Consider the following 11,206-nt stretch of genomic DNA (forward strand, 5'->3'; position numbering starts at 1 on the left):
ACTCGCTCATCCAGACAACCAGAGCCCTCCTTACCCAGGATTTTGTATTTTAAAGAGTGAATGTAGCTTTCTTATAAGGTGAAATTGACGTTCTCTTTGTATTGGCTTAACTGGCTTGATAGCAATGCAAGCTTCCCCCACACAATGCTGCCCCAAGAACCTTCACCTTGACCTTTTGGGACTTACCTACTTCAGAGAGAGGAGGGAGATAATTCTCTACCCCGTCCAGTTCTTAAGAGATCTGCTAAAACCACCAACAAATGGGTGCTAAATAACTTGTTAGGTGGGCTCATAACCGCTAGCAAGTGGATTGAGATCCAACTCATTCTACAGCTAGTAGGTGGTAACCACTTAGGCTACTAGCTACCTGGGCCAGGTTTGAAATAGTGACCTAGGAGTGTAAAGCTTCATATCCCTTTTTCCAGTCCCCTCAGCTACACATTACAGAACAGGATAAAGGTCATTTAGGGCTGAGATTTTGTGACATTTCTGAAAGGCAAAAGACGACTTAGCAGGAAAAGCATGGCTTGCCCCTGCATCATCTAAACGCCAAAAGAAAACAGGATAAGGGAAAGTTATTTAAAGATTCACTGGTAAATTTCACTGGGTTTTCTTTTAACAGTATCCAGCTGGCACACCTGATCACCTGTACGGCAGCCCGAGAGAGGCTAGATGACGTGCAGTCCAGCAGGGTTCTCTGGCTGACCTGCCAAGAAGGGAAGCAAGTGCTGCTCCCATGAATTGCTCCACCCACAGCTCTGCTGCCTCTTGCTAACAGTAACCTCAGGAAACCAAGCAAGGCCAAAATTAGACATAACAATTTAGATCTATCCCTGGGAGGCACTGTAGTCCCTTCCTGTGTTCCTGCAGCATCACTAGTACAGCGTGGCATTTCTCAAGACCTATAATTAGTGCATGTTTACATCTCTTGGTCCCACATGTGGATGTACTTACATGCAAAGTGTATGTTTTGAGAAGGTCAGTCATAAGGATTTTGCCCACAAAACCCTTCTTCCTCCCCTTTTACTTTATATTTTAGAACAACTGATTTTGTTTCAGCTTTGTTCTTTATTTAATAGCCCCAGAACAATTGTATTTGAAGTTGAACAACTGAAAACAGGTCTAAAAAATGCATGTAATGTTTTCTGCTCTCTAAGGTGTATGTCCTTGCTTGCGCAGGCATCTACGTCGCTCTGTCAGTTTAACTATAACCGTTCAATCGCAAGTTAGCAGCGACATAAAGTCATTAACAGCTGAGGGCTGTTTGTCCTACGTGAAATGAGCTGGTGAGTCTAAGTCTGTCTCCACATCACAGAAGCCACACTTCTTGGCAGATTCAGTCACGGGGAAGAAAACAGCAGGGCAGGGAGATGGCATGAACCGGTAAGTAGTGGGAGATGAGATGTAGCCAGGACCAGGCCTGAAATCAACTTTGCGGGGGCAGGGATGGTGGCGGGGGGGAGGATGAATTTGTATTGCATATGAAAGGAGATTGAAAGTAGTGCAGGGAGTGTGGGGGAGGAGGAAATGTGGTCTGAGCACTAATATGAGAGAAATTTTAGTGCAATGTGTTGAAGGGTGTAATGCACAAATCAGAGATAGGAAAGAGGGGGAGGTTGCAGTAATTGAAGTGAGTCATGTGGGTATGGACTAAGCATTTAACAGTAGGAATGGAGGGGAAGGCCTGAATTTTGTAGAGAAAAATGTCCCCAAAACTTCTTATCCAGTTTGCCCACCTCTAAGACTGCTTCTGCTATTGTAAAGTACTGACTAGTGTGTATGGTTGCCATGGACTTCCACATGACAGTCAGAACTACTCCAAAGTGTTGTAAACCCTACACTGCTAACAGCTCATGGAGATTCTCCTGCAATTCAATGTCCGGAGCCTGTGCTTTTGGAGCAGAAGGGTCTGCATTCCATGCCTGCTCTTTCTGTGGTGTTTCAGGTGACCACTCTGTGCAGCAATGTGTCAACTGTGAGTTGTTCCTAGATAGCCAGGGCTTTGTTACAGTGTCATTTGTATGTGGACCTTTAGTGAAACATTTAATCAGCAGAAGTACCTCACCCAAACTACTCTGCTTTAGCCAGGAAGGCAGATGGATGCCAAATGACACTTATCTGTGAAATGTCTGTCTATTACCAAATAAAGTGTAATCCAGACTGAATGACTGTTTCTTCAAAGGCAGGTGTTGGGCGGAGGTCACCCTCTGCTACCTGGGATTTCCAGCTTCCAGAGAACTTGAAGATATTTTGTTCCAGAAGAAATGGCAACAGTTCAATGTAAATGGTGCTTATGTCAGTCACTATCAGCTGCAGTATAGAGTCCAAAGGGTGAGGCTGGTAAAACACAGTATGGGATTGGTGAGCCGCAGCATTTGCCTCTAGCCCGCAATGATTTAACCAACAGACTCCATTTTCTGTTAGGCCTAGGTCTCCATTTTAGAAGAGGGGGATGGACTCTTTTTTCATTGCCCTTGTTACATTTCGTGCCTCCTGTTTGCGTTCCATTGTCAAGCTGAGTACAATTCCACGGGACGCATTCAGCTGTAACGTGAGTAATGTCAGTGCTTTAAGCCACCAATCTGCCACCGAGGCTGCTCATTTAAAGGGAAACTAGGCAACTTAACAATTTTTAAACATGCATGCATACAGATATCTATATAAGACTTCAGTGGTAGATACACAGATAAATATAAAGGACTACATGTGCACTGGTGTTATTAAGGCAAGCAGCTGGCCCAATGTGTGGAAGCTCCTGGAAGGGAAATAGGTGCTTTTTAAAAATACTTGCAACTGGGGTTTGACTGGAACTACCTGCTGGAGACACATTTCAATTTACTGGTAATCCAATCTCCTAGGACCCCTTGGAGAGCAGGTCAGTCCTGGTTTTTGGCCATTGCTATAGCTAGCAATCTGAAATGTGCTGATTCATTGTCCCTGTAGCCAGCTATGGTAGACCTGCCATTACCCATAGAACCATAGAATATCAGGGCTGGAAGGGACCTTAGGAGGTCATCTAGTCCAACCCCCTGCTGAAAGCAGGACCAATCCCAAATTTTTTCCCCAGATCCCTAAATAGCCCCCTCAGGGATTGAACTCATAACCCTGGGTTTAGCAGGCCAAGGCTCAAACCACTGAGCTATCCCTCCCCCCATACCCACAGTATGATCAATGCTAACAGCTCAAGTGCAGTCAGACTGGAGAGAGGTGTATTGATAATTGCCTGATTTAAAAAAACAAAACAAAAACAAAAAAAACCTGCCAGTTACCCAAAGAAACATTTTCTGAGAAACATTTGTCCATTGTAGTCCTCTCAACAAAAGCACACTTGGGGGGCAGTATATGTGGCATAAGCCTGACTCTGCTCACACAGCAGGGGGTAGAGATGAAATTTTCACTTGTCTTTCAAAATCTTGCTGCTTGACACTTTGAAAAAAGCACCTTTAGAGATGTAACGGTGCAGTCCACAACCCACAGACCATCAGTCACTAGCCATACACTAGCTGAACATAGTTTTTATTGGCTCAGATAGGTGTTTATTGACTATGTGGAAAAAGTGAGTCTTTAGGAGGAATGTGCGTGGAAAGCTCATGTAGAAGAGCAGCATGAAAGAAGGCAGGAGTAGGAGACAGAAATGTGCTAGATGGTTAATGGAATAACTGGTGTGAAGGGGAACATCATAAGAACCTAAATCTGAGCTACATTGGGCATTGAAGGTACCAAAATAAAATTTTTAATAGTGCAGTTGTAAAAATACTACAACCATCATAATGTTGTTGCAGTACTGCAGACCATTGCTACAGTATTTATTAATAAAGGAGCAAATCAAAACAGGGGCTAGACAATTAGACTTCCCACTCGCTTGTTTCAATCTGTAAACTAGCCAAGGTACTTTGGAGGAGAGAACCAGCCAAAGGTGAGTGTGCTATGATTACAATTTTCATCCGCCAGGATGTCTGATGTGTGTTATGCTGCCTGTCTGTGCAGTCGGGTGCCCAAAACGTTGAATCATTTGATAAACCATAAAAATTTGAAAAAACAAAGATTATGTAATTCTGAAATCTACAATTTATTTTTTTCTTCCTGCTGAAGTATGAGGTAAAACAGAGGAAGTTCAAGAACCAAAATAAATCTTGAATGAACTTCAATGTTGTCCCACCCACTAATAAAAACAAGGAAACTCCGCAATAAATCTGGCTGTCTGACTGTTACATGCAGGCCTGGAGTTTCCTTACTACCATAGGGACTCTCTGTCACAGAGCTCATTCGGCATTCAAGATCAGTAACATACTGTGTCATGTAGACTTTAAATGTGGAGCATTCAAAGGGCACATTAATCAAGAGCTCAATAAAAGAAACTCTCTTGAAGAGGGATTTGGTAATCATTGAATTCAGGCTCCTTCCCTAGCCAGAGTGAATGACAACCCAGCCTTCTATGAGCAGTACCTAAAAAAGTTCTGGCTTAGGCCTAGGTGATTTCATCTGCTCTTGCTTCACCCTAAACCCAGGACTTGGAAGATAAGTGGAGGAGGAACTGGGAGTCAATTATTCCTTTGGCAGAGGCTCTAGCATTTGCCTTCTGCTTTGGAAGGATCAGGCAGCATCCTATACCTGCACTAGAAATGCTATAGGGCACTGTCATACTGAGTGTTCCTGAGGGCAAGACCTAAATTTCTGCAGAATTGACAAAAACTGTGTGTGTGTGTGTATATATCTTCTCAGCGAGGACCAATCCTCTAGGCATCCACCATCCATCCTCCTTTCCTTCCACAGGTATCAAAACTAGTTATATCTCGCTATCTGAATCAAGTATTTTCCATTATGCGCTATACTGGGAGAGATGAAGTAGCAAGCATTACCCCTGGGCAGCACTGGGTAGAAGGTCATACTGTATGCGTGCATGTGTGTGTGTGTGTGTGTATTTCCATATATGTACACCGTGCTTTTCATATATACATGCACATGTATAAAAACATTTGAACAACTCATATTTCTAAATTGGCTTGTGCTATCTATACCAAATCCCCCCCCCCCCCCCCCCGCAAATATCTATCCATGGCTACAATGTGTCGTGTAAAAGCTGAGGTGGATCCATTTAATATTAGTGAAGTTAGAGAGAAGAGTGGTCAAAATGAGATATGGAGGGGGAAGCTAAAGTTAATCTTAAGAAGGGAAAGAAGACGCATCTCTGCATAACGCACCCACCCACACCAGACTGTCTATGCTAGCATTTTCCTTCAAATTTCACGTCATTGCATTAGCTTTGGTGCAGCTCCACTGGGGTAGCAACATCAGGAGCGCTGGTACAATCTGTAAACTGGCCTTTTAACCACCATATTGTCTAGCCATGCCCGTAGTTAATCTATGTTACTGGGGTTAAAATGCTGGCAGCCTGCCTACTTCTGGTGCACTTCTGGTGCAACGGAATTGAAGAAAAAATCCACAGAAAAATAGAACAAACAACTCATGACCTGAGCAAAATCATCCCTGTAATGGTGCTGACAGCAATGCAGGCACCTCAAGAAGGTGGCTGGTACCTCTTTCCCTAGCCTGGGGCTGCTTCATTCCCTAATGCAGGTTAGAGCAACCCTGAGAGCTGCCTTAATTTGTTCCCTGGCTGCACTGACCCCTGCGGACCAGTGCACTACTCGGGAATAAGTAAGGTGTAAGAACTCCTCAAGTTTGCCCTCTTCTGCACCTGAGGTGCCCCTGGCATGCCTCCTGCAGTAGGAAGACACAGAGCTGGCTGTGCGTAGCAGGTGCCCCGACTCCATGAGCATTCCTCGTGGGAGCCTTACAGATGCTTTCCCACCCAGATATGACATCTCCCACAGCGCAGCCAAGAATTCCCCTCTTTCTCCTTTAAAAACAATTTCTTGGGGTTGTGATGAAATTTCTTGTGAACGTGGCAAACAGCTGTGGGAGATCACTTCCAGGGCTTGGATGCCATGGAAGAGGGAGGGAAGACTCCTCACTGGGGGAATTCCAAAAGAAGGTATGGGGCTTGTCAAACTATAAAAATATAAACCCCAGCCCCTCCAGACACAGCACCCTTGGAACTGTTTTTTCCTGAGTGCTGTTATGCTGCTATTACACAGGTGATCTCTAACCAGCAGAGCTCCAAGTGACATGGGCCTTTACAGCCCCTGACACCCAAACACCCGTTACACAATCGGGGTGCTACCATGACTTTATTTTTACAAGCATTTCCATGAGGCTTTTATAAACATCTGTTCCATGCTTTCAACAAAAGACAAGTCCTCCACCCCACCACTCTGCCCAGGGGTCACAGGTCTGGAGTGTTTTGTGCAGAGAGGGGGCCCCGCAGGCATGTGACAATGCTAAACCTTTCCCCAAAGCAGCAAAGATAGTGGGAGAGTGACACGATCCTCATCCCTTCCCTGACCATATCCCTACCCACCCTTTTCCTTCTGTCACTGTGGAGCAGACCATTTCCCCTAGGTCTGCACACAAAGATATGGCCCGCCCTCTGCATGGATACATCCTTTCATATGCGGGATGGAGCTGGGGGTCAGGTGTGTGTCGCAGGTGCCTACATTGCCCTGTTCCACCTTCCCCCAGCCTGGGCCTCGTGGAGAGCTCTGTGTGATGGAGTAGATTCGCATGTAGGCATGTGGATGAGTGGGGAGGGGTGGTGTAAGTGACTTGCATCATCCCCTTGGCACCCACAGTAATGCCACTCAAAAGGTATCAAGCCCCAGGCCCATTTCTCACAGCCTGTCTTCTTGCCTGCAACCACTCAGATGCCTGGGTCCTCTGCCAGATCCCTTGAAATCAATGCTGAACTTGGGGGATCTGTAGAGCCTGGTAGCAGGACCTGTTGCTTCTACAAGGGAGCTAGGTATGAGGCAAGACCCATCCCTTCACCCCACGCCTGATATAAGAATTTAGAGGCAACTCTGTGAGGGGAGCCTCTCTGAGTTTTCCTCTCCTATGGGCCCTCTTACCTGAAGGTTTCACATGATCTGCACCAGAGATCTCTACATCCATCCCCCTATGAAGAGGGTGGCTGCAACTTCAACAAAGCTTCCAGATCAGCTGCCAAGTGGGAATAAAGCATAATACTTACTGCTCCCCACTTAGATTAACATTCATCTCATCATGCCAAAGCCTGTCTTAGACTTAGATTCATAGATACTAAGGTCAGAAGGGACCATTATGATCATCTAGTCTGACCTCCAGCACAACGCAGGCCACAGAAGCTCACCCACCCACTCCTGCGAAAAACCTATGTCTGAGCTATTGAAGTCCTCAAATCGTGGTTTAAAGACTTCAAGGAGCAGAGAATCCTCCAGCAAGTGACCCGTGCCCCATGCTACAGAGGAAGGCGAAAAACCTCCAGGGTCTCTTCCAATCTGCCCTGGAGGAAAATTCCTTCCCGACCCCAAATATGGCGATCAGCTAAACCCTGAGCATATGGGCAAGATTCACCAGCCAGATACCCAGGAAAGAATTTTCTGTAGTAACTCAGATCCCACCCTATCTAACATCCCATCACAGGCCATTAGGCCTATTTACCATGAATATTTAAAGATCAATTAATTACCAAAATCATGTTATCCCATCATACCATCTCCTCCATAAACTTATCGAGTTTAATCTTAAAGCCAGATAGATCTTTTGCCCTCACCTCCCCCTCCGAGACTGTCAAAGTCACGCCAAGGGTCACCATGACCCCCAGAGCAGCCCAGAAGCAGGAGGGCACAAAGGTGGTCTAAAGGCTTCTCTCCAGCTAAGTGGAGAGTTGTGTGCTTTGTCTCCAAGAGGCCTAGCACAGACTCTAAAAAGGGGATGAGAATATTAATAATTACCTACAACAATGACGATAACCTATTCCCAGCTCGGCCACTGATTCTTTTTTCTCTCCCTCCCTTTTCCTGCCTTGTCTGCTTAGACTGTAAACTCTGTGGAGCAATGGCCCTTCCTGTGTGGGCACAGCACCTAGCACACTGGGGCCCTGACCCTAGGCACTGCTATAATACAAATAATAAATACCTCCTGGGGGAGGGTTGATCGATATAAAGGCAGGGTATGTACAAGTGCGGAGCACTCTAAGTGAAGGTAGGTCATGTCTGGTAAAACCAGGGAGGAAAAGACACACAAAACAACTTGCACACAAGAGGATTGGTTAAAGATATTGAAAGCTGTGACCTATAGTAGACACTCTCCATGCTGCAGAGACTGTCAGTGTCATGGAGTTACTAGGTATTTTCTGAACACCCCTAACACAGAATAAGACATTTCACTTTAGAATCATAGGAATATAGGGCTGGAAGGGACCTTAACAGATCAAGTCCAGCCCACTGTGCTGAGGCAGGACAACAACAAAATGCTGCACAGATTCAGATGACTGGCAACCACTTTCATATTTTTGGATGTGTAATGGTATGGAATGGTAATGCCATGACCCACTGCTCTGGAGAGCCCTGCCTGTACCTCTCCAGCAGAGAATTCTGTGTGTGGCAGCAGGAGAAAAACTCCACCCACTTACCCAAGCCAATATACCCGGCTACTAGGGTAACTATTGGGGGTCACCTGCCTCTCTGGGGAGCAGAGGGAATCCCTGTTGCTGTTCACAAGGGGAGATTCTAATGCTCCTGGGGGAAGAAGGGGGTCCCATGCTGCTGCCCCCCTAGTGGGCATAGGGTGAGACTGCAAGGAAGCCCTGTGTTGCAATATGACTACAGCCATTGATTGCCTTTATCTGCCCTGTCCAAACGCTACTATTGCACCCTATAGAGGAGGTTGCATACTCCAGTGGGACTGAAGAAGCATATAGGTGCTGGAACTAGAGGTGCTGGGGATGCTGCCACACCTCCTGGCTTGAAGTAGTTTCCATCATAAACAGGGTGTACAGTTTGATTCAATGGCTCTCAACATCCCCACTATACAAATTGTTCCAGCACCCGTGTACACACCCCTGTATTCTCTTTTCTGCTCTGAACAAATGCATTGTCCCTGCCATTAATTGATCTGCCTTGTAGCTGAAACTTGACAGCATTGTTGCTTTGGGTGAACCACAGTGCCCAATGAGCATGGCAAAGGGAACTATTCCTCATATGTGTCACACAGTAGAAAGGGAGCACAAAGGAAGTCCCATGAAACATTGTAAGTCCATCCTCCTGCTCCTCCTTTGTGAAAGGATGACTGCAAAGCTAATGAGAGCAAGGAAACTTTGCAGCAGGTGGTACTGCCAGTGACTCGCTAATTCCAGCAACAACCATCTGCCACCTAGTTGTGGAGATAGGAGGGGGTGGACGTGGAGGTGACTCAAAGCTGACGGGGAGAGTGAGCGGCTCAGGCTGAAGCTGCCAACATGGTGAGCTTGGGGGAGACAGAGTTTGGGTTTTTTTAAATGATTTTAAAAGGGCAGACCTGAGGTTTAAATCACAACCTATAAAACTGCTGCCTTGGAAACATTCAAGCTGAAAAGTGTTTGCAAAACAGAGTCTGTCTTTGCCCTTTTAGACATGTTGGTTTATTTATTAGTGGTTGTGCCTGAGGCAGGGAAATTATTTTGTACCTAGCTCATGACCACACAGATGAGCTTGCAATCCTGTTTTGGAAGCTTATAAGGGATGCGCTTGTTGTCCAGTACCTTCAAGAACCTGGATTTCTTTTGCAACTCCTCTGTCTTCGTCAGAAATTTCATGTCACAGTAATAGTATCCATGCCTCCTCTAGTTTGTATTACTCCTTATTATATACATCAGTAATGCTGATTGTTCACATTTACATAACCCTCGTCATCCAAAGAGATCAAAGAACTTTTTGGAGGAATGTAATATCATTATCCCTGTTTTATAGATGGAAAAATTAAGGCACAGAGAGGTTAAGTGACTTGTGTAAGGTTGCAGAATGAGCCAGTGCCAGAGTCAGGACTAGAAGAGAGGTCTCCTGGCTCCCAAACTTGTGCTCTAACTACTTACCCACTCTGCTGATCCATCCACTGGATCCCAACTGGAAAATATTTCCAATCTCACCCTAATGATCAGGAGATCTGGACACTATTTATTGTCCCTACCCCCTACACAAAATGAAAATGGTTCCATTCCAAACCTTTGGGGAAAACAAAACCAACAACAGGGACCCTGGTTTCATCCCTCTGATCCTAAATACCAACCTTTCTATGACCTACAAAGCCAACAAAGGACTATCTCAGCCTGCCAAGTTGTGTCCAGACATTAGAGTGAACTTAGCAGAAATCCCACTCTATGGTCCTACTTACATAGTGTATGTTGCTATGTACTAACATCTGTAGGGGCTCTATGCCAAGCTAGTCTCCAGCTAGAAGCTAATCTTTCTGTATGTTACAGGTGCTACAGGTGATCTACAAGAGCATACCCTCTTATGTCCAGAAAGTCAGGTTACTCATGCCCACAATCACCAGAGGGGAGTAAAAATAATACCCATATCTTCCATGATACATTGAGTGTGCAAGAAAATAAATTCTACCCTATCCCATTCCCACCATTAAAATCCTCTCACCACAGAGACATCAGGGAATACTGAGAATCCTTCTTCCTTGCTGATCATCACATGTGCTTACTAAACAAAAACAGACAAGGTAAAAGTATTACAGTTAAAAATAGTCTGGTCACATGATGAGGTTTTATTTTCTCCTTCTCACATCCCAAACACCATCTGTAACCCCTGAAAAAAAAAAGAAGAAAGAAAGAAACATGCAGCCTAAAGCAGCTCATACTTATTTATATTTAATTTTTTTAAGGAAACTTGTCAAGTGAAAAAATGGTTTAAAAAATATTCTTTGCACAGGTTGTACTATTTCAGAATAGTGAAAAAGAAATATTTTTTAAAAATCTGGTTACTGTTAGCCAGCTGTTGTTTCCTTTGTATAGCACTTTATTGGTCTAGTTTCATTTTTGTTCCTAGTCTGTTTCTGTGTACTTGTACAATGCTGTTGAGTTTGGGTTGCAAACTTTGCATACGGGAGGATGTTTGCATTTAAAAAAATACCCTCCTTTGTACTGATTATTATTAATTTCATGATACCATTTCTATTTGTATTACAAAACCTAGGTATAAGGGCTGAATCTGTTCAAAAACCCAGACCAGCAACCTTCTTCATTGTTTGAACCTCATCTTGACTAGAAGTGAAGTACCATTGGTCCGTCCCTTAGCTCAGCTGGAGTTGGTGTACAGAGGGGAAGTGCAAAAGGGATACA

The sequence above is a fragment of the Chelonia mydas genome, chromosome 9, assembly GCF_015237465.2.
Source record: "Chelonia mydas isolate rCheMyd1 chromosome 9, rCheMyd1.pri.v2, whole genome shotgun sequence".
NCBI lineage: Eukaryota > Metazoa > Chordata > Testudines > Cheloniidae > Chelonia > Chelonia mydas.